The sequence below is a fragment of the Lissotriton vulgaris genome, chromosome 2_1 (genome assembly GCF_964263255.1).
Source record: "Lissotriton vulgaris chromosome 2_1, aLisVul1.2, whole genome shotgun sequence".
NCBI lineage: Eukaryota > Metazoa > Chordata > Amphibia > Caudata > Salamandridae > Lissotriton > Lissotriton vulgaris.
Window position 1 is genome coordinate 2,119,971,931 of NC_141687.1, and position 25,887 is coordinate 2,119,997,817.

A 25,887-nucleotide genomic window follows, 5' to 3' on the forward strand; every position below is an offset into this window, starting at 1 on the left:
AGCAAGTAAAGTTCATCAAATTAAGATACAACATAGCCAAGACGGCAAGAATCACCGGTGAAAACTGGGGACTGATCTGCAAAGAGATTAAGCATTTGCACACCATGATTTTTGCAGAGTCTGTGCAGCTAAATTACTTTTTCTAATGCCGCAACCCCATTACACGAATCAGAAAACTTTTTCTGAGTCGCCAATTGGGTTTAAAAGCCTATCGCCAATTGCAGTTTGGAAGGGACAGTTAAGAAGGTTCTTTCTAAATTGCTAGTTGGTATCAATGGTTTGGGACTGTAATTACAGGTCCAAACCAGTGATCTGCATATTCATGCAAAGACTCTCAAGTAGGGGTGGTGACTGGCTGCAAAGGGAAGGGGGCCCCTTTGGACACTTTCAACTTTGGCAATCAATGTGACAGGTTCAAGAAGTTAAGCAGTGGTCCTGAGCACAATTGTCGGCTTTCACTGGAGCCAGGGTTTCTTTAACACAGTTTTCTGTTTTGAAAAGCAATCATAGATGCTGGTCTGCTGTCTCTTGTGGGATACCATGCCGGTGTCTATAGCCAATCATGGATGGTCACAAATTGTGACCAGTCTACTTCACAATAATTGGTCAGGTTCATTGTGATGTTCATTGTGATTTGCTATTTTGTGTACAGATCTATTTGTTCATAGGTAGATTGCAAAATCAGATTGCAAACACACAAAATTGGGACACAATTTGCATCATTGATATTATAATTGACAGCAGGCCTGTAGATCTTGTGCATACAGGACAGGTATGGCTAGTCATTCAACAACTATTATGAAAAAAAGTAATAGCACGGATCAGTACAAGAAATGGGACAAAGGCACAGGATCCTGATTTAAGTATCTTCTATAGTGAAGCAGAAATCATACTCCTTCAGACCACATGGTCTGACTAACCTACAAAGATTTAAAAAAATGACAGCATCATTCTGAAAACTCAGATGCAGCAGGATGGAAATTGGCTGGCTGTAGGCCAGGTGTATTGTGAAGATCAGTTGATCAGTTGAAGTTGAAATACCTCAACAGATGTGTAGGATTTTGAGAATCTCAAAATCTGTGCATCAGAAGCCAAGTTATAGTTTCTTGAGAAAGGCCTCCTCCTGATCTAGATCTGAGGAAGACAAATACACCAACAAATTGGAACGATGAGGGTAGGAACATCAAAGCTATTTCTGCTACAGCCATAACAGCTCGCAATGCCTGGCTTGCTTTTTGCGCTACAGCTTAGCCCATCCACAACGCTCTGCTTGCTCCTCATGGCCTCCTCCACTACGAACGGAATGATGAAGGACCTTGGAAATTCAGCTCTTAAAAACATATATTAAACATCATACAGTGCTGCTTTTGGAAGAAAAAAATACTATAAAGGCATGTGTAAAGTGGCAAAGTCAATGACTTGATAATTTATTTTTTAAGGTTTGAAATATTTGCCAAGCACAAAGCTTAAAATGAAGTCAGTGGAACTTTAGCAGCCCTTTGTGATAGCAGTACTCCATTCCTGCTCCCAGGAAGGCTAGCAGAGGATTGCTTCGAACCACTAGCTCCCGTTTTGTCTCCTGCCACGGCCCCTCCTACCCAAGATGGAATACCATCCGCTCATGGCCCCCTGCTTCATGCAGTGTCTTCTGGCTGCAGCTAGCCTATCTTGTGCGAGCCTGATGAGGGTTGTTGCGGCAATATAATGCATGGGAGAATCCTCACTGGTCTGCACCTCTGCTTTATGTCAGGTGAAGTTGGGTGAAGTCAAAAACTTGACATGACTTTGTGCCTATTAGCAGACAAAGGTTCGTGGCTTATAAAACGTACCTCCTGTGATGCCCGACTCAAGGTTATGAGTACCTCAAGCTGCTGGAAGTGCAATCCTGGGAGAAACTTGTAGCTTTGCTTCACTATATTTATAAGCACCAAAATAAACATGTTGTTTGCCTTGAAAAGAAGATCAAAGCGAGGAGACTCACTGCAAATGTCAAGCAAGTGGGCACTAGGCTATTGCTACCTCTTGATTTTGCACCATTTATCATACCCACATGCTATAGAAGCAAGGATGATGCCGAGTGCTTGAAAAATGCATGTGATCATAGACCGAATGCTCTCTGGAAGCCTGGTCATCGAGCAGATTTGTGTCAAAAAACAATTCAGAAGATTCAAGCTGATTAGCCTCGCAAGAACGAACCAAATCGATCTAAGTGACCTAGAGTTACTTAGATCAGTCAAACGATGCGGTGAAATAGGCTAAGACCCTGAAACAGCAAAAATATACATTGAGTATATTTCAATGAAATGCGATATCGTTTGTTCAAGTATGATAATATGAAATACAAAATGTGCAGTGAAATACTATGTTAATTTTTTAAGGGGTAAGAAGTTCTGCGTATTTGAAAAAGGCTCTGATGAAATGAGAAACGACACATCAGGGACTTAATGCAAGGCCTTCTTACATTAAAGGAGCTGGGTGGGTCTCCAGGCTGATCCTTTGTGTTCTGAAGTCGGGGCCAGTCGGCATGAAGCTAGACGAGTTCCAAGGCAAAGCCTTAAGCTGTCTGTGGAGAGCACAGATGCCTCCAGGTTTCCAGAAACGCTAACACAATAATACTAAGGGCCTGATTACGAGTTTGCCAGACAGGGTTACACCGACATAAACATGACGGATATCGGATTCGCAAAATTACAAGCGCATAGGATATAATGAAATTGTAATTTGGTGGACGGGATAGCCGCCACGTTTGTGACTGAGTACACCTGTCCGTAAAACTCATAATCTGGCTCTCGGTAAATCCTGTAGTCCTTACTCACTCAAAAAGTCTCTATTGATCAATCAGCGCCCTGGTATAAGGGAGAGGAGTTTGGCCGTGGGCACAGTGTGGAAGGGTAGAAGGCATCACTTGCCTCCCCGCGGCTTTCTCCACCTGACCTCTCATATTGGTATAATATGATCGCTAATTCTCTGTAATGCCCATCTTTCCACAACTGCAATCTCTACCCCCAGACATGTGCCTTATTCCCTTTCATGTTTTCTCATTCCCCACATCGTTTCTTTCTATTCCCATTTCCTCGCGCACCCCTACCTCCCTACCCGCCGACCATATGATTCTGGCTGGCTACCCACAGTGAACTTTCACACTGTATAGTCCGATTCAAACATTTTGAGGCGGGCCACTTAAATCATGGGGCGTCTTCCAAATGCCCTATGTCTTTGTCGTTCTCTCATAGTTATTCATTTCCCTCAGCTCTAATGTCATTGCTTTGATGCAACCTCAGGGTCACCTTAAATGCATACAGATACAAAATAACTTTGCAATGCTTTCTAAGATGGTTAATTTCACTCTCAAATATTATAGTTCTCTGAATCAGGAAAACATACTCTGCCTTAGCAGGACTTCATCAGAGATTTAAAAACATGTGGCACAAGAGCTCAAAGCCCCGACCTGGGATGTGTTGCAGTGAAACTGAGGAATGCTCTAACAGTGAAACATGATAAAGCTCTTACACAAGAAAATGTGCAGTAAAATAGAGTGAAACTCAATGAAATTTGATGAGATAGAGTGAAATTGAATACGGCTATTCGAAACTGAAAAAGGTTCTGTACATAGACTGAGGCTAAAATAGCAAAGGATGCAGTTAAGAATAATGAAATAAAAGTACAGTGAAAGGGCACACAAACCTCAAATGGCAAAGCACTATTCACAAGGAAATGAAAACCTTAAACATGGGGCAGTGTCACATTATTAATAATCTTCGTAACTGGTTGAGGAATTAGAAAATAAAGTGTAGTGGTGGAGCAACATTTTGAAAAGTATTAAAGAGTGTGCAGGCGCCCTCTTCAAATACCGCTTGTACTTTTCCAGCCTAATGGTTAGTTGCATCATACTTTGCTTTAAAAGAGGAGAGCAGTAAAAACACTAAAGTCGATGGAATTTCAGAAAAACGCACTGGCCACATAATGAACATGATGGTCCTGCTAACAGCGCTGTCAGATGAATCATCACCAACAGAAGCCGAGCAGCCAAAGTAGGAGGGACTCCTAGACCACCAAGTGGTTGTAAAAAATAATAGGATGACCACCAGTTTGTTCGGCCACTCCTGCATGAAGACAGTGATTATCCGCACAAATCAGTTGATTTGACATGCACCTAAATGTGGTAGTTTACACTCCTGGGTGTAAATACCTCTAGTTCGAAAACGGTTTTGACAAAATGTCAAGGTTGCTAGAACACTTTTGCGAACACTGAAACGTGCACAGTTGCAACTGAGCCGTTAATACCTGAGGACTGTAAATCAGTGTATTGGCAAAGATGGGTGAAGAGAGGGGGCATCAGTGCTGGCAAAGCCAATTACGCTTGTTATTCTTTCAGAGGGTGTGTGACATGTATGCCAAGACGTGAGCCTCATGCACATTGTGTATTTTTTTTTATTACCAAATCACACAATCAATACACATCTTTATCTGGAGTTGTCACACTGTGCCATTAGACTCCAGGTCCACTCCACTGATGAGGCCCACGTGGGCTGACACAGGACAGGGAGGGCTTGGATTCCTGTCTTGGGCTGACCTGGCCTGGCGTTTTGGACAGGAACAAGTCCTATTTGTTTATGGCTAGTCTCTGTCTTGAGTAGCATAGTGGGCATAAACATTTGTTTTGAATGTGCACTGAGTGATTGCCTGTGGCTCGGATTAATTCAAGCAACCCACCCTGCACGTTTTTATTTTTTCTGGTATTACTATTAAGACACTAATGGATGTGTGTTTGATCAGAGACAGCATGATGGAACCGGGTTGCCGGGAGGCAGTCTGCTGTTATGAGGGTGTTGGGGAATATTGTTGGGGAACACCGAAGGTCATCCCATAGGAGCTCTGTCTGCATGTCAATTATCTTAGACATACAAAGCAGTGCATCAATCATACCATTTTGCAATTTCATAATCTAACCTTGGATGTGATGGATCACACTTTGTGATCTCTCCTCCATTGGACACTGGTTTGCCTTTTTAAGACCAGGAGGTCCTACTCAATGAAGAGTTATTTTTGTGAGTCAGAGACTTTTGGGAAGCTTAATGCTGTTTTTATTTGTTTCATAATTTTTTTATTGAAATATTTTAAGAGAAATAAATAAATAGGGACATATGAATACGCAAATAAACTACATGGTATTGTGGATTCGTAGAAGATTACCATCAACAAAAATTTCTGTTTTTCAGTAAAAAACATGATGTTTTATATGTATTTTTATTGTTTTGTGGCATATGAAGGCAATTGATTGAATTGTGTTGGCACATAGGTTCTTTCATTCCAACTGTGCTTTGCCCCTGTATCACAGAGCAAAGTGGTATTCAAAGTTCTTCTGGCTTCCCACAGTATGTATACAACTAGGTATGGGCGGAAAATCCGTTTCGCTCGCGGATTTTGCGGATTTTCGGGAAATTCGCAATCCGCGAGATTCGCGAATCTCCCGCAAAATCCGCAAATCCGCGAGCAGCGGATTTTGCTCGCACTGCTCGCACTGTTCGCGTGAGTTCGCGGCTTCCCAGTACAACTTCGCGCCCCGCGAATAAGTGCTAAATTGCAGAAATACGATCTTAGCAAAACTGAAACTACTTGCCAGGTTCAAAAGTTCAGGCTCATCATTAGTAGCCATTTCCTGTAGTGCTTCCTGAGGGGCCCCTCCAGAGTTCAGTTGCCAGTTGCAACTATTATGTGACCCTGCTCTGAACCTCAGAATAGTTACACATATGCCACAAAGGTCCTGAATTACAGCTAAGGGAGACAAGCAGGAGCCAGGCTGGAAGTTAAAATCCATTAATCAGCCCCTAATTCATTATTGTCAGTTGGGGCAGGGCAAGTGTTGTAACTAATTTTGCAACAATGAAAGCACTTAGCAAGTGCAAAAGATCACTAATCAGGGCGCACTAAGGAAGCAGGTGCCAGCTAAAAAAATATTCTGTGACACATTAATCAGCCCCAAATTAATTCAGGTCACTTGAGGCAGGGAAGGTGTGCTTTGCTTTGCCGAAAATAATGTACACTGGACAACCAGAGGGTGTGGTGATGAAACAGAGGGTGGCATGGGTGGGCCAGAGGGTGGCATGAGTAGTCAGAGAGTGGCAGTGGTGACAGAGAGTGGCAGTGATGAAGAAGAGTGTCCCAAACAGGCTGGACACGTAGAAACAACAAGTTCGCAAAACTTGCGACCCGACAGGTAAGTTCGCAAATTGCGAAATTGTAAAAACCCTCGCGAACTGGCAGAAACACGGGCGAACACAAAAAAAAAAAATCCGCAAATTCGCAGGAATTCGCGGATTTTGCGGATTGCGAGTTCGCAAATCCGCAAAATTCGCGAACGCGAGATCCGCAAAATTCGCCCATGCTTATATACAACACAAATATTATGCCACAATTAGGGCTCACGGTTTTAAGGAATTTATTTTATTGACTTTTCTGTCTCTATTTAGCCATACTTATTCTTTGCTCATTCTATATGTATTTATGCACATGTATTGTGTGCTTAATGTAAAAAATAAAGCTGCAGTGTGTATATTTCCATGTTTGTTTAACCGGCAAATGCTTACTCAAGTTTGGATGTCCTATGAGTTTTCGCAATTTACAGTACAATACAATCATCTAAAATCATTTGCATTGCAGAACAGCTCAAACAGGTGTACACCTGCAGTTGTTTAAGTTTCATTTAGATATTTTTATAAACTCCCCTGTCAGTCTGCACAGCTATTGACCTAGCATGCATGATTGACAGTAGTAAGAATCATCCAGAAGAAATCCTATTTTCTGGATTTTTCCATATTTAAAAATAAATGCAGACAGGAAAACAGATTGTTTTCTGTCTGTACTTATCTGTAAAAACCAGCAAAAACTGGGAGCCTCAGTCACAATTACGCATTAATGATGTGGTAATTTGAGTGTACCACCAAGTAATGTTGACAAAATAAGCCTGAAATATTATTTTCCTCTTCATGCTAAATAATTGTACAAATACAGAAAGCAGTGTATATATCAAGTAAATGGTGCCAAAAATATGCTGATAAATCTGTGTACATGCCCACAGGAATAAACAATGATGCTACCCGGGATGCATAGTGTTTCATGTAGTTAATTCTCTGGCCTCACAAACCTCGCTGTGTTGGTTTTGTGTACTGATTCGTGCACTGATGGTTGAGTAAGATGTTTGCGCTCCCTGTTGACAAGGTCTTGAGCATTTTACCATTGCTTCTCTCGCAGTGCCCACACTACGGAACTTTATTCTCATGACAAATAAGTAAGCTAAAAATTGATTGCATCTCAGTGCACCTCCTCCTTTACATCTTCCTTCTGGTGAGTTGTTCTTTGACAGCCTCAGAGGGGTGAATAAAAAGTGCTCTTTTATGTAGTTATATCATAAAAGAAATCTTAAATGTGTTTCGTACACGTACCCTGGTTCTAGCAGTTTTCTGGTGAACCAGAAGTGATAAACTATATGTTAAGTAATACTCAAACATTTGCTTATGTTGAAAGCGCTCTATGACATAATTATGTGCTTAATTTGAGCCAGTGGTTTTGGCACTGGCACTTGTCAACATTGGCTCTTATGACAGTCTGCCACATGGTGGCGCTATTTGTCCAAAATCAGATATAAACACAACAACAGTTGTTTATTAGTGCAATATACATTGAAAATGACTAATACTAGCTGCCCAAACCCTTCGTATAGCTTTTGGGACCAGGATTAGTCTGAACTGTCACTGTTGTAGGGTGTGATGGTTGGCAGTTGTGTTGGTTCTGTCACTGGCGGCGCTGCCAGGGGCAATGGATGATGCAGGCTTCAGTGGTCTCCTGACCACGGCCCTAGCTCTTATAGTGTTTACAACTAGGCACTGCATTGTGCACTTGTCGCTCTCATTTTCACCAGTGCTAATTACTTGGTACGTATCCTGAACTATCTAAGGCTATCCGGGGCAGTTTTTGTTCAGTAAGATTGGGGGTTGTTAACTTCCGATTTTATGACAATCACGCTGGCATGTCATGGCAAAATACATACATGAGAATCAGTGCATGAAGGAGGCTTAAGGGCCAGTGGAAAGGGACATGAGTGTGGAATGTGAAGAGGTACTATTAAACAGATAAGAGTGTGTGTGTTTTTTTGAGTATTTATACATTCTAGGCGGAATCTGACACACACCTTATCATACCCGACTGAAAGCTCCTGTACCCAAATATTTATTAAATGATACATTTATTGGGGGGAAGGGGTGTAACATCTCAAACATCCCCTTGAAGCTACGTCCTTGAAGGCTATTTCATTGTACGTGTACCGGCCTTCCTCTCCTTCACCACCAATATATTGTCTTCCTCTTCCTCTGATTTTTTCCTCCCTGTGTGCCTACCCAGAATGCACTTCTGTTCCTGCAAGGTGTATTGCCGTCCAAATCTGTCAAAAAACCAATAAACATCAGGAGGATTGAAAAGAAGATGAATTCCTCTGCATTATGAGCAAAATACAATCTAAATATTTCTCTTTTTTTCTGCCACATGGTTATATAAATGTTCAAAGTGTAACCCGTGCTGGAGATGAAGTGTCAGCCATGGGAAGCCCAGGTCCGCAGAAGCGGCGGCTGCCCCGGAGGTGCGCATTCCACAGTCACACACAGACAGCGCCCGGTGCCACCGCCAGGCCGGCCCTGCCGCCGAGCGCGGAAACAAAGGCATGCAGTGTCACACTGTTATCATTCCTTCGCACCCCCGGTCATGCGCGCATGCCTAAAATAACTCCGCCAGATTCTGCAATAATTAACTCGTCTGTGGCACGTTAGACCTGCAGCGCCCATCAGCAGCGGGCGAGCGAAGGAGGGAACATGAGGCAGAGCAGAGCGCCGGGGCTGCTCTCCGAGATTACAGGATTCCAGGCATCGCACGGCCGCCAAGGACTTCTGGTTAATGCCTACTTTACCCGGGAGACATCGGGTATTTTTAGACGGAGTGGAAAGGACAGACCAACAAGCTGAAAAATAGTCCAAATAAAAATAGCAGTCTGCCAGCGGACACCTCCGTGGGCATTTGTTACAGCCCCGTCACCTCCCCTGGGCATGTGCACACTTCAGGGGAGTCCCGCCCTCCATGTCCCATGGTATTTTCAAACGCGCGCTCTAGAAGCGGCCCTTTTCCGAGCTCGAGGACGTCCTAATTAATATATGCGCACTCTCAGTCATGGAACTTTAGGCTCTGCTTGGGGTCTGGTGGCTCTGTGGACTGATGCATTTACATCCAGCTGTCTGTGTTCAAACTCATGGTTACAGGTACAGATCCCTCTGAGTCCAGTCATCTTTTTATAAAATAAGTACATTGAGTTGGGTCAGTAGCAGAGCTTAATTTCAGCCAGTGGTTTCCGGTACTCAGTATCGGCATTTAATCATCAACACCAGCGCTTTTCATGAGCACCAGCGCTTTTCATGAGCACCAGTTAAGAAGACATTAATTTACAGGGAGATTAAGTGATTTGCCCTGAATAACAGGATGTTGAGCTGAAGCTGAGTCTCAACTCAGGTTCTCCAACTTCAGCTCTGGGGATTACGCCACATCCCCACTCCACCTTCATGGTTAGTAGTTAGGTCTGTTTTAGACAGCGCAAAGAGGAGAAAAGGGCTGGTGCCAGCTGCCTCCTGACAATAGTTCTGACACTTTTTTTTTTTTTTTTACAAATTATCCACTGGTCAGTGGCGTAACGCAAAATGATGCCCCACCCCTGCAGAATGGGCTCAATGGGGGCCCCCTGAAGGTTGGGCCCCTCTACACTGCAGGGGCCTGTAAAGCAGAATGCCTTTCACTAGTATTTAACTATTTCTTATTCCAAGCCATTGCATGCATTCTGCAAGGCATGGCTTAGAAGTTGAGGGGTCCCTTCTGAAACAAGATCCCCAGGCGCCCCCCTGCACCACAAGTTGAGGGGTCCCTTCTGAAACATGATCCCCAGCCCTCCCCCCCTGCACCACAAGTTGAGGGGGCCCTTCTGAAACAAGATCCCCAGGCCCCCCCCTGCACCACAAGTTGAGGGGTCCCTTCTGAAACATGATCCCCAGCCCTCCCCCCCTGCACCACAAGTTGAGGGGTCCCTTCTGAAACAAGATCCCCAGGCCCCCCCCTGCACCACAAGTTAAGGGGTCCCTTCTGAAACATGATCCCCAGCCCTCCCCCCCTGCACCACAAGTTGAGGGGGCCCTTCTGAAACAAGATCCCCAGGCCCCCCCCTGCACCACAAGTTGAGGGGTCCCTTCTGAAACATGATCCCCAGCCCTCCCCCCCTGCACCACAAGTTGAGGGGGCCCTTCTGAAACAAGATCCCCAGGCCCCCCTCCCCCTGCACCACAAGTTGAGGGGTCCCTTCTGAAACATGAACCCCAGGGCCCCCCCTGCACCACAAGTTGAGGGGGCCCTTCTGAAACAAGATCCCCAGGTCCCCCTCCTCCCTCCCCCCTGCACCACAGGGTAATTAGTGGCGTGTGTTACACCCCGGAGTTGGGTAATAACAAACATCTGTTATTCAGCACCAAGATACCCCAAGGAGGACCACCCAATTTGCAAATACAGTATTCGTGAGTCCAGGGTGGTGCATGGGAGGTTTCCTTCAGGGACTTAGGTTGTGGGGCTCACTCCCTGTGGACTGCGATACATGGCTAATGCCATATTAACTCATGTCTATTCACCGAACAGAAATGGCAAAGAAAATAATGAGCCACCATTATAGCCTCTGGAAGGGCAGCAGTCACAACGCACACTCATAATCCACTTGGGCATGAATTTATCCATGTGACAGAGTGAAATATCTTCACATCGGTCAGCGATGTATGTACAGTTGACTTTAAGTTAATGTAAAGCTATTAGAATCATAATGATGCCATTGTAATGTCATTAAATTGCCCTCAGATCAACCATACTCTTAACAATGCCAGCAACCACACGCTTACTAACAGAGTACAATGCCCTAAAAAGAAGGCTCCACAACACAAAATTTGATGGGCAAGACACTGCCCAAATGCTGCTCGGGAACTTGCCTGAAATGAGACATCAATCTGGCCACACTCCATTGCAACAGAGAAATCATTAAAAAAATGGCTAAACATAAACAATGCAACTACACCCAACATCAGTCGGAACCTGCTTCAAGTACTAGAAAGTAGCCTTCATGTAATCTATGTAACACTTCTCTCCAGATAAGTTACTAAATTACCCTATGTTCGAGGTTAAACTACTACATATGAGTTACAGTAGTGACATATGAATAAAGAAAAAGCTGCACCACAAGCTGTTAAATTTCTCACACCGGAATCAGGGATGAAGCATCAGGGGGTTGTTTGGGGTGTGACACCCCCCAAATAAATGCATTCTTGGCTTAGTAGTTGGGTCTGGGGGCCCTGATTCGGATCTGCTGTGTAAGTGCAGATTTGTCTTGTTCTCCTTTCACTCCGAGGTGTTAACATCTTAATTTTTTTAGATCGGGAACTAACATATATATAGGGACTGCTGTGGTTAATAAAAATGCATCCTCGTAAATTAACGCGAGGATGCATTTCATGCTAAAATATAACGCCTAATGATGGGGTTGTAATTTCACGGTACTTACACAAAAGTAAATTACATACATTTCACACAACCCCCTTATTTTAAACTATTGTTTTTGGCCCCTATGCCACTTTAGACAGAGGTCCACCTAATGCAAATCAGTACTGACCTCTTGTGAACAGCCAGTCCTGAACCTTGGTCATCTCACCCCTTCCCCGAGGTGGGCCATTGCTTTTTAGCTCTGAAATGTGATATTCGCCCCCCGGCCACCTCCCCCCCCCCCCGCCCCCGAATCTCAATGACTTTTCTGCCCTCCTGACTGGAGTATAAAACCAGCTACATGATTTACAAACAGCTACTTTAAGGGCCATTGGTCGTGACATCATCCTACATGAGCAATGAATTGTACTTCGCGAGCTATGGGTTTAGCCCACCTTATCTAAACAATTCTCACAGGAGCCAATAAAAATCGACTAACTGGCCCAGTACTTATACCCTGCACCTAGAACGTGTATCTTCAACTGAGAGGGGGGGTGTCCATTTGTAGTCAGGTGGCGACTGGACAGTTTGGATCACTTACTCTATTTACACACATCACATAGAGCCGTATTTAGAATTAGAGGACGAGATAGTTCGTCAAAACGTCGCGGATCCCATTCATGGTATAACAAGTTCCATAGGCTATAATGCACTTGTATTATGATGGAGGGGACATTGGTTGTCCTGTCCACCACACTCCAAATAAAGACCATAGTGCATAATGTTGACAGAAACTGGTAACACTTCTCTGCCGGCTAGTAACCACAGTGGCATAACAAAGGCCTCAGCACTCCCCGCGGTGCATAGGGGGCCCCTGAGATCCAAGGGCCCCCCTCAGCACAGTACCCTGATGAAAGAGCTCTGGAGTGAGTCCCTCTATGTACTTTGCAGGAGACGCCCTCAAGTTTCGTCATGCCACTGAGAAACATTAGTGTTTGGAGTCACCAAGGCCCGCCACTTCGTAGCTAGAGAGGGCACAGTGTCCATGATGCACAGCTGTAAGGGGATGGAAAGGCGCACAGGGTTTGGTGGGAGGCTGGCCAAAGCGGTGTGGGAAAAGAGAGAGAAAGCATAGAGCTGGCACAATGATTCAAGCAAGGTAGCACTACATGATATGGTGCTTGGTCTTCACTGAAGGTTCCTAGGGTGTCGCTGGGACTTGACTAGGTTGTCCACCTCATGTATTTCTGCTGAAGTTTTCTTTCGCTGTCTAGTCAAAGACAAACCCACACCCCAGGGATTACAACTAAGAAATAAAGTTTTATTTAAAAAGGTTCAGGAAGTGTCAGCTGTAAAATGGCAGCTTCTTCTACAAGTGCCTGGGATCTTCAACACCTTACCTGCTTTGAACGTTCCGCGCCAGTGCAGAATGTTCTATTAAGCGGGCGGGGCCACGTCGGCCAACGGACGTGCGCAGCACTATGCAGGTAGTCCTTGCGACGGCCGTTGGCTGACACCCGTAGCGAACGTGTTAAGAATAAGTGGCATGTATGCTCCACTGGTATAAACATACTGAAAATCATTCCTTTCAATCGAACTACTACCTGTTAACTACGAAAGTTTTGCTGATAATACATCTATAAAAAGTTTTTATTTAGTATAATGCAAGACTATATCTGTCTGCCACTTGAATATATTCCATTTTGCATACTTGATGGAACTGCGCTATTTTCCAGAAATAATAAATAACTCTCACCCAAAGAGGTCAGTTCTCAAGTTACTTATTTACTCATTTATGTCTGTTTAGCTAGTGAATATCACGACTGCAGAATATAGAATATGTAAAGCGTGATTAATATACAAGGTTAAACGCCTCATAGAAGCACTGCACACAGAGTTGCACCATGTTTTAATTTATAGCAGTAATGCTGGCATGTTATAAGAACTATGTTGAAAAACAGAATATCTCCAACACTGATCAAAACAGTACATTTCTAGACAATGAGGGGAGAAGAAGGTAAGGCAACAAAGAGATTTACTAAGCAGGATGACGACATGAAAACATTCTATTTCTTGTAGGTATCTATATACCCATTCTCACCTAGTATACCTAAGGAGGTGTGAATAACCCTTTGTCCAAGCTCCAAAAAACACGTAACCACCCTGTAAATTAATTACATTTTCGGTTCATTGTTTATAAATGTATAATGTGTGAATATTGAGATAATATGTCACTGATCCAAAATTCCTGGGCATATGTCAGATGCCCCAGAATTGGGCATTACTCAGGCCATCACAGCTGTCTGCTGAACAGGGGACCATCTTGCCAGTCTTTTTCCAGAACCCCAGATACCGACAGCAGTCCAGTTAGAGTACCATAAAGTCATTAAAACCGAGCATAACGGACAAAGGCACGGTCCAGAACGCCACTGCCAATGGAACAGAGCTTTTCGGGATTAATGAACCTTTATGGTGAGTCAGTTACACCCTGAAGGGTGGTAACCAGCAGGGCCCTTCACCCATCATTTTGAATTAGGCCACTACCGTCTGAAAATAATCAAGTGTGAGCTATTGAGCTAGATTGCCTCAAAAAAGAGCAAGAATGGGTGAAAAAGAGGGACAGACCGCACCTCCAATTAAAAAGACTGTCTGAGTGGTCAGCTCACCACCGGAGGGTTTCATCCTACCCTTCTTCTATTCAGGAACAAGATGAGAGCATACTTTTATAAGGAACACTACATCACAACACAGTAAACTGACCACGTATGCTCTCAGAAACCTGCACCGCTTGCCTAGATTTGCTCTCTAGTTCTATCACCTTCTTCTAACAAGTTAGGTGCACTCCTGGGGTCGTACTCTAGAAACACTACATACTCTTGATGTAAACAAGGCAGACAATCACAAGGAATTGCAGATTTATTTTCTCTACTACAGTGATTTTAACTCGTGTGCTGCATTTCAGATGCTATAAAGGCTAGACAATGGATTGAATAAATCGTGCTTGACTAACTCCCATTGAAGATAAGGACATCGTTTTTTTGGAAGAATACAGAATCATAGAAAAATGGTGCATGTAAAAGTAAGACTCTTGATGATAGACAACAGGTCAATCACAACAAAGACTAAATAGGCGAAGTCTCAATCCTAAATAGGCTTGTAGTCATCAAAACTTACAGGGAAGACTGTTGGATGGCTGTCTCGGGCTCCAAATTAGCCACCTCGAGACTCATTGTTAGGTAGGTGTACATGAAAGAGAAATAGAAAATGCACTAAATGTGACAGAAAGGGGGTATGAAAGTAATTCCTAAAAGTGGGATAGTTAGTCCAGGCCAGAACCCTGGTTGGCAATGGATAGTCTCTCACTGGTGAACAGCAACCATGTGGATTCTAATCTTGGGCAGATCATTGAATGGGCGTATCTGTAACCTTGCCTGTCTCCTCTGGGCAGCCTAACTCAGACTACACCTTTCCTTGCAGGGTAGAGGAGGCTGAGTAGGCCACACGAATCAAGGGATCGAGATTGCTGACAGTGTAATGTTGCTATTTTCACCTGAAGGGAGAGACACGATGAGCCACTTTGCCACACAGAGCATACAACAGTCCATACAGAGTACAAAGCCCCAAGCTCTGCCAACATTCCCTGAAGCACTAACAGGTTGCCCCTTTTATGCTTGACACATAGAATTGGTAACAGAGGTCAGATCAGGATAGAACTGTCAGGTCAGACGGTCAAAGGAGACATACTGGCCAAAAGCTTTAGGCGTGCTTGGTGGCAACTCGCCCAACTCAATATAGGTTTTGTGGAGTTGTTGTGCAAGTTGTCAAGTACATTTTCCACCCAGCAGGGATGTGGACCCTGGGATAGCTGAACTCCTCTTCTAATGGTCCTTGGTCTTATTTTAGCAATCCAGTCCTGGTGGTTTATAATGCAAAGGAGGCTTGAATGCATTCGCATGATCCTATCCTGGTTTGCAGGGCAAAACAGGGAAATGACACAGTGATGCGGGCGTCCAGTCAGACATGTGAGAGAAAAACACATATTATTAAGCATGACAGAGCTCTGAAGAAAAGAGATGCGAGGATTACGGAAATACTCTATAGGTTGCAACTGGATGAGGTTCTACAGATAGTGAGAGAATATGGGACACAGAACGAGTGACCGCCCAAACTCCACTCTTTCGCTTCTATATATAGCAAAACTCAAAATACGCACATATTAGGACTCTAACTGATTGTCCTGCCTTTTTGCTTTCTTAAACAGGCCCTTTTCCATGGAGCAGCAGCCCCCTCTACGTACTAAACCCTCACTAGCGGTTGGCATCTACGGGGAGTGGTGAGCTGGGCAAATGGGTGATGGGTAGTGCACTATTTCGCGCATACAGCAAATAAAAAAATTATAAAAAATAAAAATCCCTCCTCCTCCTCCTAGCACTTCCTGCTCCTGCTGCAGTCCGATATTTAGGCAGGCCCAACCCAATGCATTAACCAATCCTGGCACTGCTCTCACCAGCATGAGAGAACCGCTGAGATTGGAGGAAGCAGCTTCTCTCCTGCTCTTGTGGACACATGAGCCCTGCCCTGGAGCTTTTAAAAGTCACTTGTCTACTGACCATCACAAGACAATTGGTCAAAGGGGCAAGTGCACTTTGAAAAGTACTCAAAGCAGTTCAAACTCTTCCCTGCTGCCGTCACTGTGCACTGTCCTGACCCTTGGTTCAGGACGAGGAGGGGGGGATAAAATGGTAACAAAGTAACTTTATTACCATTTTATTTTTAATCTAGGGGCTTTTGGGGGCATTTTACTTAGCCGGACGACGCTTCTGTAAACACTCCATCCACTAACTACTCAAGGTACTAATGCTACATGTGAGACTCACCTCTATACATTACAACATGATCAGTAGACATACACTCCTGGGAGTTCTGGAGTGGGAGGAATGGGGATGGAGCTGAATGATAAAGTTTGTTTGCCTGTTAGTTTATTCGTTCGTTGCTTTCACGAATTCTGAATCAAGATGCAGCAGACCATATACTCTTGTTTGCTCATCCTGATATGATGCAATACAATGACACTATATTGATAAGGGTAATTGGTTGCTGCCAAAAGAACCAAAAAGGTTCAAATGATAGGTATTAAAAAACCTTGTCCGTTGACCTAATGTGAGGAGTGGCCATCGCATACCTTTGTTGGTGGAAAGATGTTTTGTTGTTGTTAGTTCATAAGACGCCAACTCGGTCACATTGGTAGTTCACCTCAATACACCGCACTTAAAATGGCAGCCACGTATCCTGCATTACGTACGTCTGGCAGAATTTAATTCCTTAGAATACATGATCCTTTAACTATGGTATCTATATATTAAAAAACAACTTGAACATTCCTAACTGGTTTTATATGGACACCACTACGATGCAGAATGATATGCTTCTGAAATTAACAAATGCCAAGTCAGGCGTTTTTCCGCTTAATATTTCAGTCGAATTGTTGTTACTGAAAGTAAGAGCCAGTAGGTTTTGCTCAACTTTGTATGCGATTAAACACAGTAAACCTTGTTTCTGGTAAAGCGCATCTGTCCTTGCCACCTTTCCCAGCAACACAAACCAGCTATTTATTTGCTTGTTGTAACTAAGGTTCTATAAAGATGGGAATGCGATACTTAAATAGGAATTTTGATAAACTGCTCTGTATTTATTTCTTACATGGGGTTTCTGTCTCAGTTTACTTTCATTATCAATCGGAGATTATTTAGACAGTTCCAGAACACTTTTAAAAGCCTTTTGTTCCTCCATTTGGGTTTTTAACTATGCACTGATAAGGGAAAAAAGTACCAGCGTTAGGTAATTCTCCTATTCTTTTCGGGCCTGTACGTGAAAATGCTGGCCCTGCCCGTGAATAAACAGCCAGGTGTCAACCCCAATCCTCACACAGCAGACACAAAGGCAGCATTCTAGCTGAAACAATGCTGATAGTCTCGGCAAATGAGCGCTTGGCAGACACTGGCTGACGCCGGTGCCGCCGCGCTGCCATCTCACGTTCAGTGTGTGGGAAATGTCTGGAGGGGGCAGCTGTGTGCCAGTGGTACCCAAGCCCGCAGGGATGCTGTGATGTCACTAGTCACCTATGCTACATTATTACAGGCAATGAGGGACGTGTTTCTTATTAGAAGCGAGATGATACACTCAAGTGACATATCTGTTTACATATATTTATTTTGAAAAATTAAAAATGAATTTTTCTAAAAGAAACAGAATGCGCTTGTTAACAGAAAACAATTGGGAAGCCATTATGGAGAGATCCCAATTTCCTGTCTGATACTTCATGGTATGAGAGGCGGCTTCCCTGCTCAGGCGGAGGAGCGTCGCCCCACTGCTCTCCGAGCAGTTCAAAAAGGAACAATAAACTGATAATAACACAAAGTTATTATCATTTTATTGTTCCGGACTGGCTTAGCAGGGCGGGGCTGGCCAGAGCAGGGAAGGAGTGGGGGGCACTCTGTAAGTGCGCATGACTGTTTGGCCAGCCGTTTTGGGCCAGCCAAACAGTCATGTGCACTTTGCATGTTCTCCACATAGCTGTATTGCACAGTCTGGGTGGAGAACATGCACAGCTTCCCAACCCCTGTCTGAGCGCTGAACCACGGTGCTCAGACCAATCACAACGCTACTGTCATGCCAGTGACAGCAGCATCGTGATTTGCTAGGGGAGTCTGGTAGCATGGGTGCTTCCTGCTTTGTTGACGGAGAACAGAGAATTGAAGTGAGACGGTGCCAGGACCCAGGTAAGTGTTTTCTGTTTTCATTCTTCTCCCACCCTGTCCTGCCCCCCCAATCGTTTGCAGCCACCACTGTATAGTATGTTATTCACATTTGTCTGTTTGGCGACCTTTCAGGTGGATCTGGCAAAGGCTTGAATCATGTAGGAAGAACCAATCATTGATTTTGCGCTTTGTTTAGTTGGTGTTTGTGTGTGGTTAGTCGAGGGTTTGGACAATGCTTAGTTTTGCAATAATTGGTGTGAGTTAGCATGAAAGTAAAATGAGTTTGTGCTTGAATGATTTTTGTTGTGTTTTATGCATGGGGTGAGTGTGAAGGAGGGTCCATTTTTCTCTTGATTGGGGAAAATAGCCAATTGTCCATTGCCAGATCTGTGTCATACGATTCAATGTTGTGTGCTTGAGGTTGTGTTTGTGAAAGAAAATAGGAGGTTCCCCTGTAGTTTATAGCAGGGAGGGGGATATTAACATCGAAAAAGATTTAGAGTCCCTGTCTACTTCCCAAGCTAGACCCCGTCTATGAGTAATGATTCAGCAATCCTAGTCTGCTACGTTCAAGACAGGGACTCTAAACCTTTCTTGAGGTTGTGTTGCCATATGTTAGTCCAGCAATGACCGTCTGCCCTATTTAGAAATTCCCACCTACATTGCAGGGATTTCTGGGCTGTAAAGGGAGCCACTGCCATCTCAGTTCTCTTTACACCACTGAAGGCTTGTCGAGTGGTCGCCATGTTTAAAGCACCATATTTAAAGTGCAAGTTCAGTAAACTTCTTTGTAAAGGGAAGACTCTGACTTGCAGGGCATTTTCTCCCTTTGTGGTCATTATGCATTGCCTTGCCCCTGTCCTCCATGCCTGGCATGATGGACTCTGGCAAGGAAAATAAGTGACAGTAGTCCATCACTCAAAAGGGTGTGACGACCATCAATGTGACCTAGCGGCCCATTGGTGGACGGGACATCAGGTCAAACGTTCAGACCGGTGGAGCAAGCAGTGGACCTGCCGGTTTAAACCTGCAGCTTACTCCAACGCTAAATAAAGAAGGGGAACCATGACAGGATAGGAGCACCACCAAAATATGGCTGCAGTGCTCCTGCTCTGCCAGTCTCTAAAGGAGGCCCTTATATTATGAACTGTTAAGTCCCTCTTATCATTTGGAGTTAATGTGATAAGTAAGCAGCTACTGAGTGAAGGAGATATTTAGGTCAGGTGGGAATAAGTGTAGGAGTTAGGGTGAGTTGGAACTAACAGGAACTGATTTTTCCCTCTTAAAAGAGTTACTCCACTGCATAGTACCTTTTTGCTGTGGAGGCATACCTCTTTTCACAGTACAATGTCCTTTAGACCCTCTATAAATATAATTCCTTCATGTGTCTGCTGTCACCGACGGCTGCTTCGAAACCATGAACTGCTAGCGAAATAAAATAAAACATGTTAAGAGAACCAACAGTCTAGGCCTTCTTACTGCTCGTTTTACATGCCTAGGCACACATGCCACAACTCACAGTCCCCTCCCTAGGGTCAAGTGGTTTCAAAGTACACTTCAGGGGCTGCAGGAGGGGCGTTAGGGAAAGCTCAAGTGATCACTTCTGAGCATGGAGTTATAATCAGCCACTGCTTCTCCTCAATGAATCCTCTGACTAACTGCTGAATCCAAACCAAGCAGGCGTGGGCCTGGCACAGATAGAGCGGCTGTCATTGCTCTTGCTCCCGCTTGCGTCTAAAATGAATCACAATTAGCTGCAGAGAGACGGGGTGGGATTTCTGTCGCATTTTCTGACGGTACCCTTTCCACAGGTGTCTTCTGGTCCCTTCAAAGATTGAGAAACCCTCTTGTGCACAGAAGAAGAGCACCAGCACCACATCCTGAGATTTTAAAGAAAAAGGCCATATATAATGATCAAGACAGTAGCAAATGAATTGAGCTGCCCTTTATTGCATTGCCTTGTGCAAAGAACCTTGAGCTTTACTCGACCTGAAGAAGGCCAACAATGCTCTTCCATGATCCAGTTATCAAATAACACTGTGTTATGAATAAGCCGGCACAGCACGAGCAGGCCCTTGGGCACCCCCGAGTAAAGGGCAGTGACGTAGTCCAATTTAGAGCCCAAGATTGCAGTAAATACGAAGGATCTACTGCTGAATGAAAGACATGGAAGACCTGCCTTTAACAGCTTCACGATAGGAGGAAAATAAAGTCATAGCGTAGACCTGCGACTGAAGAGAAGAACCAATATTAATAGTAAGGCCTAAAATTCCTGTCAAGTCTGGCAGTGCTGGAACAAGGTTCCTTCTTTACCCGCTAACAGGAAGGGTCCTTCCTTGTGCATAACCCCCAACACCTCAGCTTTTTCGGTATTCAATTGAAGACAGGGGCCATCCTGTGCTTGACATCCTCTGTGTAGTGCAGGATCAAACATGCTAGTGTATCCCTTTGCATCATAACCTGGAGAAGAGCCAGATGTAGTAGATATACCTCTATAGGGCATGGGGCTGGATGAGAGAGGTCAGTGGGCCCGCATATTCATTTAAAAGTGAGAGGGACACAGAAGAAGCCTAGAGCCCTCTGCAAGGAAGACTTTAAGCTGAGGAAGATAAAGTGGGTAAGGGTATTGTCTAGGATTGGTCCAATAAGATGGGCTGAGACCAGGTGAAGACCACCCCTTCCTCCCGATGCATAGATTCGGAAGTAGGATGACATGGTCAACAGTGTCAAGTCAAGTCAAGTCATGAAATTTGTATAGCGCACTACATACCCAGAGGGTTTCAAGGCGCTTATGGAGGGGAGGAGGATTATTTGTCAAATATCCATGTTTTAAGCTGCTTTCTGAACGCTAGGTAAAACTGTTGAGAAGTCTCGTAGAAGAAGGATGTAGAGTCACACCCTCCTCCCAACTCAGATCATCCATCCTGGCATGGCCGATGAATCTACTATCTTCTTATATTTAAAAGACCAAATGATAGCCGCCTTCCAAGTGGTTCCCACCTCCACAAGGTCATAACATTGGATGACCAATCCAGCTACTAAACTTGTTGTAGATACCGGGAGAAGAGATACAGAATGAAAACCAAAGCATATATCCCATTTACCAATCCTGAGTTAAAACGCCGGTTGTGTGCAAAAATAATGAGCACAGAAATATTGTCTGCATATATATTATTATTAACTCCAACGGGGCAATATTTTTGTAGATGATATTTAGGAGATAATAGTTAATTGAGATGCTATTCTGACACAGTATTCTGATACTGCATCCCACCCACACACATGCACTGGATAGCCAGAGCTGTGGGGGTTCTATTAGAAAGACAGAAGCTACCAGCCTCACCCAACTCATTTATACAGGAGAGAACCTGTAAGCAATCGCCACTGTCATTATCAGCCTTCAGCCTTTACGGAGTTTGAACCACTGAGCTGGAATAAAGCTCAGAAAACATATTTTGGTAGGCAACACAGCATAAATAACCCTTGGGTAGCGTAAACAGAGTCAAGTGCCTATGCTGGCTCAGCTGGGAAGCCACATGAGAGCAAGGACTACATGTATTAGGACAAGACCAAAAAATCCACCTTGCTCCAAACATTAATACAGGTTTTTGGTAGAGAGGGGCAGAACGGCTAAACACAGTGCCAATGGATGGAAGCAAAAGGCTACACCCAATCCACATCCAGCAGTCAACCTGAAGGTCAGTTGGCCTCCAGTTTGCAGTGCTTAGTTGGTAAAAGAATGAGTGTCTGTGCCCAAAACTCTGATCAGAAGCCCCCAGCCGGGAAAATTATATGTTGACCCGCCTCAGTACCAAAGCTACATAGTCTTGCAGGTTTCTACTTTCACCCTCTACAAAAAAAATCCTGTCTTTCTTTTCCTGTGTCTTTCTCCTTGTTTGTGTTTCCCTCTCTGGGCTCTCAGTAAATTTCTGATACAGAAAAATAAGTGCTGGTGCCCAAAAAGGAGTCCTGGTGGTCCCCAACAACAATTACCAGCTCAAATTAAGCACTGCCAGTTCGGAATCATAGATTGGTGGGAGAAGAGCCAGCTCATGTTTCCATACTTCACTGTCTGCAGCACATGTGCTAATTCAATGTATTGCTGCATGCCTTGCAGATAGCACTGTTTTTTTGTAATTTGGTCACACAGTCTCAGACTACACCAGGCAGAACCTGTGACGGTGCACCCAAACTCACTCAATCCAGGGCCCCTCTATCCCAGTATTTGTACTCAAACTGCTTGTCTGTTCACACAACTATGGCTTTAAGTGGGTCAGATCCTCCAGGTCTCAGAGCTGTTAGTAATTTAAAACGGACATTGAAACTGGTCCCTATCGGGCCCTATATTTATGTCCTTAACTTTATTGGTAAAAAACACCGAATATTTCTGAACAATAAATATAGAAAAGATTAAGGTAATTCATGCCAGTGATTTAAAGCCTGTTTGTATTTTCACATTTTACTTAGTCTTGCAGAGTGGTTCCAGGCTGTTGTGTTTTTCAATGTTCTTTTTTGGTCTGCATATTACTCTTGTATAGTGCATACCTTGAACTGAGTCGCCTTGGGGTGTTAATAACAGGCCACGATTAAGAGCTCTGGAGTGCAGGCTAAAGGCACTGCAAGTTTCTCACAGTGCCTGTTAGTGGGTTAAAAAGGTGTTCAGAACAATTGGGCATCCACTTGCTGGCCTCTCTGCAGAGAAAACCATTGACAAAGCCAATAGTACTTGCTGGTATTAGGTGCATGTCAGTTACACAACACTTACACATCTTAGAGAGTCACCACAATACCGGTTGAGTGGCATACTATGGCTATCACAGAAAAAGTAGTTTACATTTTAAGCCATTCTTATAATTACACAGACCACGCCCCTTTTGGAGCCTTGCCCCCACTTTTTCATCTTTCTTAAAGCCCTGCACACAACAGTAGATCTTTCACATTGCAACCCTTCATATTGTACAACTTGTTGTGCATCAAAGGTGTCATGTCCATCTTTTACTGTGTGTCTCTGTCCCCCTACCCTGCTCCAAGCGTCCGCCTTCATCGTTTCAAACAGAAAATGTCTGCTATGGCTATCGCTGGGACCTCCCGTTGGAGTTCAGAAAAGGTCCACCGACCCTTGCGAGAATGTATTATTGGAACAGCTGCTGCATAAGGTGTTTTCACGGGGTCTGTAAACATAATTGATAGGTCAGAACCCAATAAGGAGAAAGAAAGTTTGAAATGTTTCATAATAGCTGTTTTTGGCGTTACCCTGCCAAGTAATGGTGCAAAGTCACTTGCACGTTGGTTGCTGACCAAAGCCAGAAAGAATGGAAAAACGAGAATCTGTATTATCTTGTTTTTAAGCAACGGACCACGCCCAAGAAGACTTCAGAGCGTTCCTCAATTAGTGCAACTAAATACAAAATACCACGTGGTTACAGCGTCATGCACCCGTTATCAATCACTACACGCATCTACAAGCTGCACACAGGTCCTAGCGGTGGCCTCTGCTCCGAAGGAAGTGTTGAACACAGCTCTGCCGTGAGTGGGATTCCCGGCCCCTCCCCTCCAGTGGTTCAGCCCAAGCGCACAGCTACTTGGAGGGCGGCCAAGCGATGTGGCGTACCTTAAAAAAGAACGGCCAGGGCCTCGTATTGTTCGACAACTCCCCGCCACTCCCGCGGCCTTTTATTCCATGTCAAATATTTGCTCGTAAGCACTCTCTTTGTTGAGTGCGTGGTCAAGTGTTTTCACAAGGGAAAGGCCTGGGACGCGGATGTTTTAAGAGGCAGGAAAGAGCGCAGCCTGGGTTTGGTGCAGTCATGCTAATGACCAGGTAGGGCAGTTTGGGACTGGCGCGGGCTGCTGCAGAAACCCTTATAGCTCGAGACAAACAAGGCCGCCATTATTTCTAATTATTGTTTTCGGCGGGGAGGCGGCCTTCGTACCGGTGTCTCCGAGGTGGTCTGGCTGCTGAACATCAGAAAGCCGTGCCTCAGCTGGCTTCACCCCAAAAATCTAACTTCTACAAGCCTCCCCTCCCGAAACTCTGCTCGCCATGCGGATGCAGCCCACAACAACATGGCTATTTTCTGCTTAGTATATATTGTGATCACCTCTGTAATTAATTAGTAAATAAATAAATGCCAGGGCCCAGGTCAGGAGACTACAGCAGCTTGGACCACCCATCGTGCTGCTTCTAATGGCAACCAAGGCTTTTTATACATTAATGAATGACTGTTACTTGCCACCCAAAGCTATAAAAGTAGCTAGGGTGGCAGGTATTACTCATTTTAATGTATATAGTATTATGAAACAACTGTTGTGTTAATCACAAAACTGTGCTAACATAGCCGCCATGTGGCATTAGTCCCTGTGTTCATAATGATGGGCCTGTGACGAGCTCCAGAAACACCTGGCTCAAATTAAGCACTGCCTCTTTGCCATAATACTAGCAATGTGTCTAAAGTTTGAATATCAAGCAGCGTGGCTTTTGTTCTGTTTTAATCCCTTGCTTTCTGCCCTAGTCTCCCGAGTGCACACAACACGCACTCTCTCACACTCACCTGAGATGACTAACAAACACTGATGTAAATCTTGTGTTTAAAATGACCAGTTATTAAAAGTCACTGTGGTACGGATTCACAAAGGTAACCTTACACTTTGGTGGACAGGCCTCTAATTTTGTGTGCATAGTTCTCCATGCCGACTGCGGAGACTCCACACTCATAAATTACTATTAACTTGTTGTTTGTGAATAGCAAAAAAGATGTAAATTTATACAAAACAGTAAGTTTACCTTTGTGAGTTAGGCCCGCAGTTCAAAACAACACATTCTGAACTGTTGCAAGTAGGAATTACTTGCCTAAAGCATAAACTAAGCATATCGGATGGGTCAGCTGTCTTGCTATGGACGGCCAGCCCATCATGAGCACTCAGCCTGCACTGATATAGCTTTATGACAGACGGGCACAGGCTCCTAGACTGAAAAGGAGAGCTGTGTCTGCCTGCTACAACCAATCATGTTACTACTCTCATACTAAAAACGGCATGAGAGCAGCTCTAGGATTGGTTAATGGTCATTGGCTCTTCACTTCTGAGTTAGGCTTGGTGGTATGAACAGTGCCTTCCTTCTCAGAAGACAGTGCTATGAAGATGTGAATGGCTGGTTGAGGGACGCTATCGAGCGCGTGCTCTCCACGTTTGAGGCGCCATAGCCTGGCCCCAAGCCTCGCTGGAAGCAGTCGGTGCACGTATCTTTCCAAATGTAGCTTAGCTGCAGTACATGCCCCAGAAGTGACCCTGTGAAATACTGTAGCCACCGGAGAATATCGCACAAGTATGTGTCATTTCTGTGAAACAGCCTATTGATTTAAGAGTAGGGCCACATAACACTGATGGACTAATTACACACTGGCCCTACAGCCAGTGCACGTACCTGGACGAGGCATTTGTACATACAGAAAACAAGCACCTAAGTGCCTGGGGATAAAGGGACCGCAGAGAAGAGTGGTCTGAGAAGACAACCGCGTTACAACGCAGACAAATAGACTATAAAGCATACAAGTGTGTAAATCAATGTACAGGAAATGCAAGACACTAA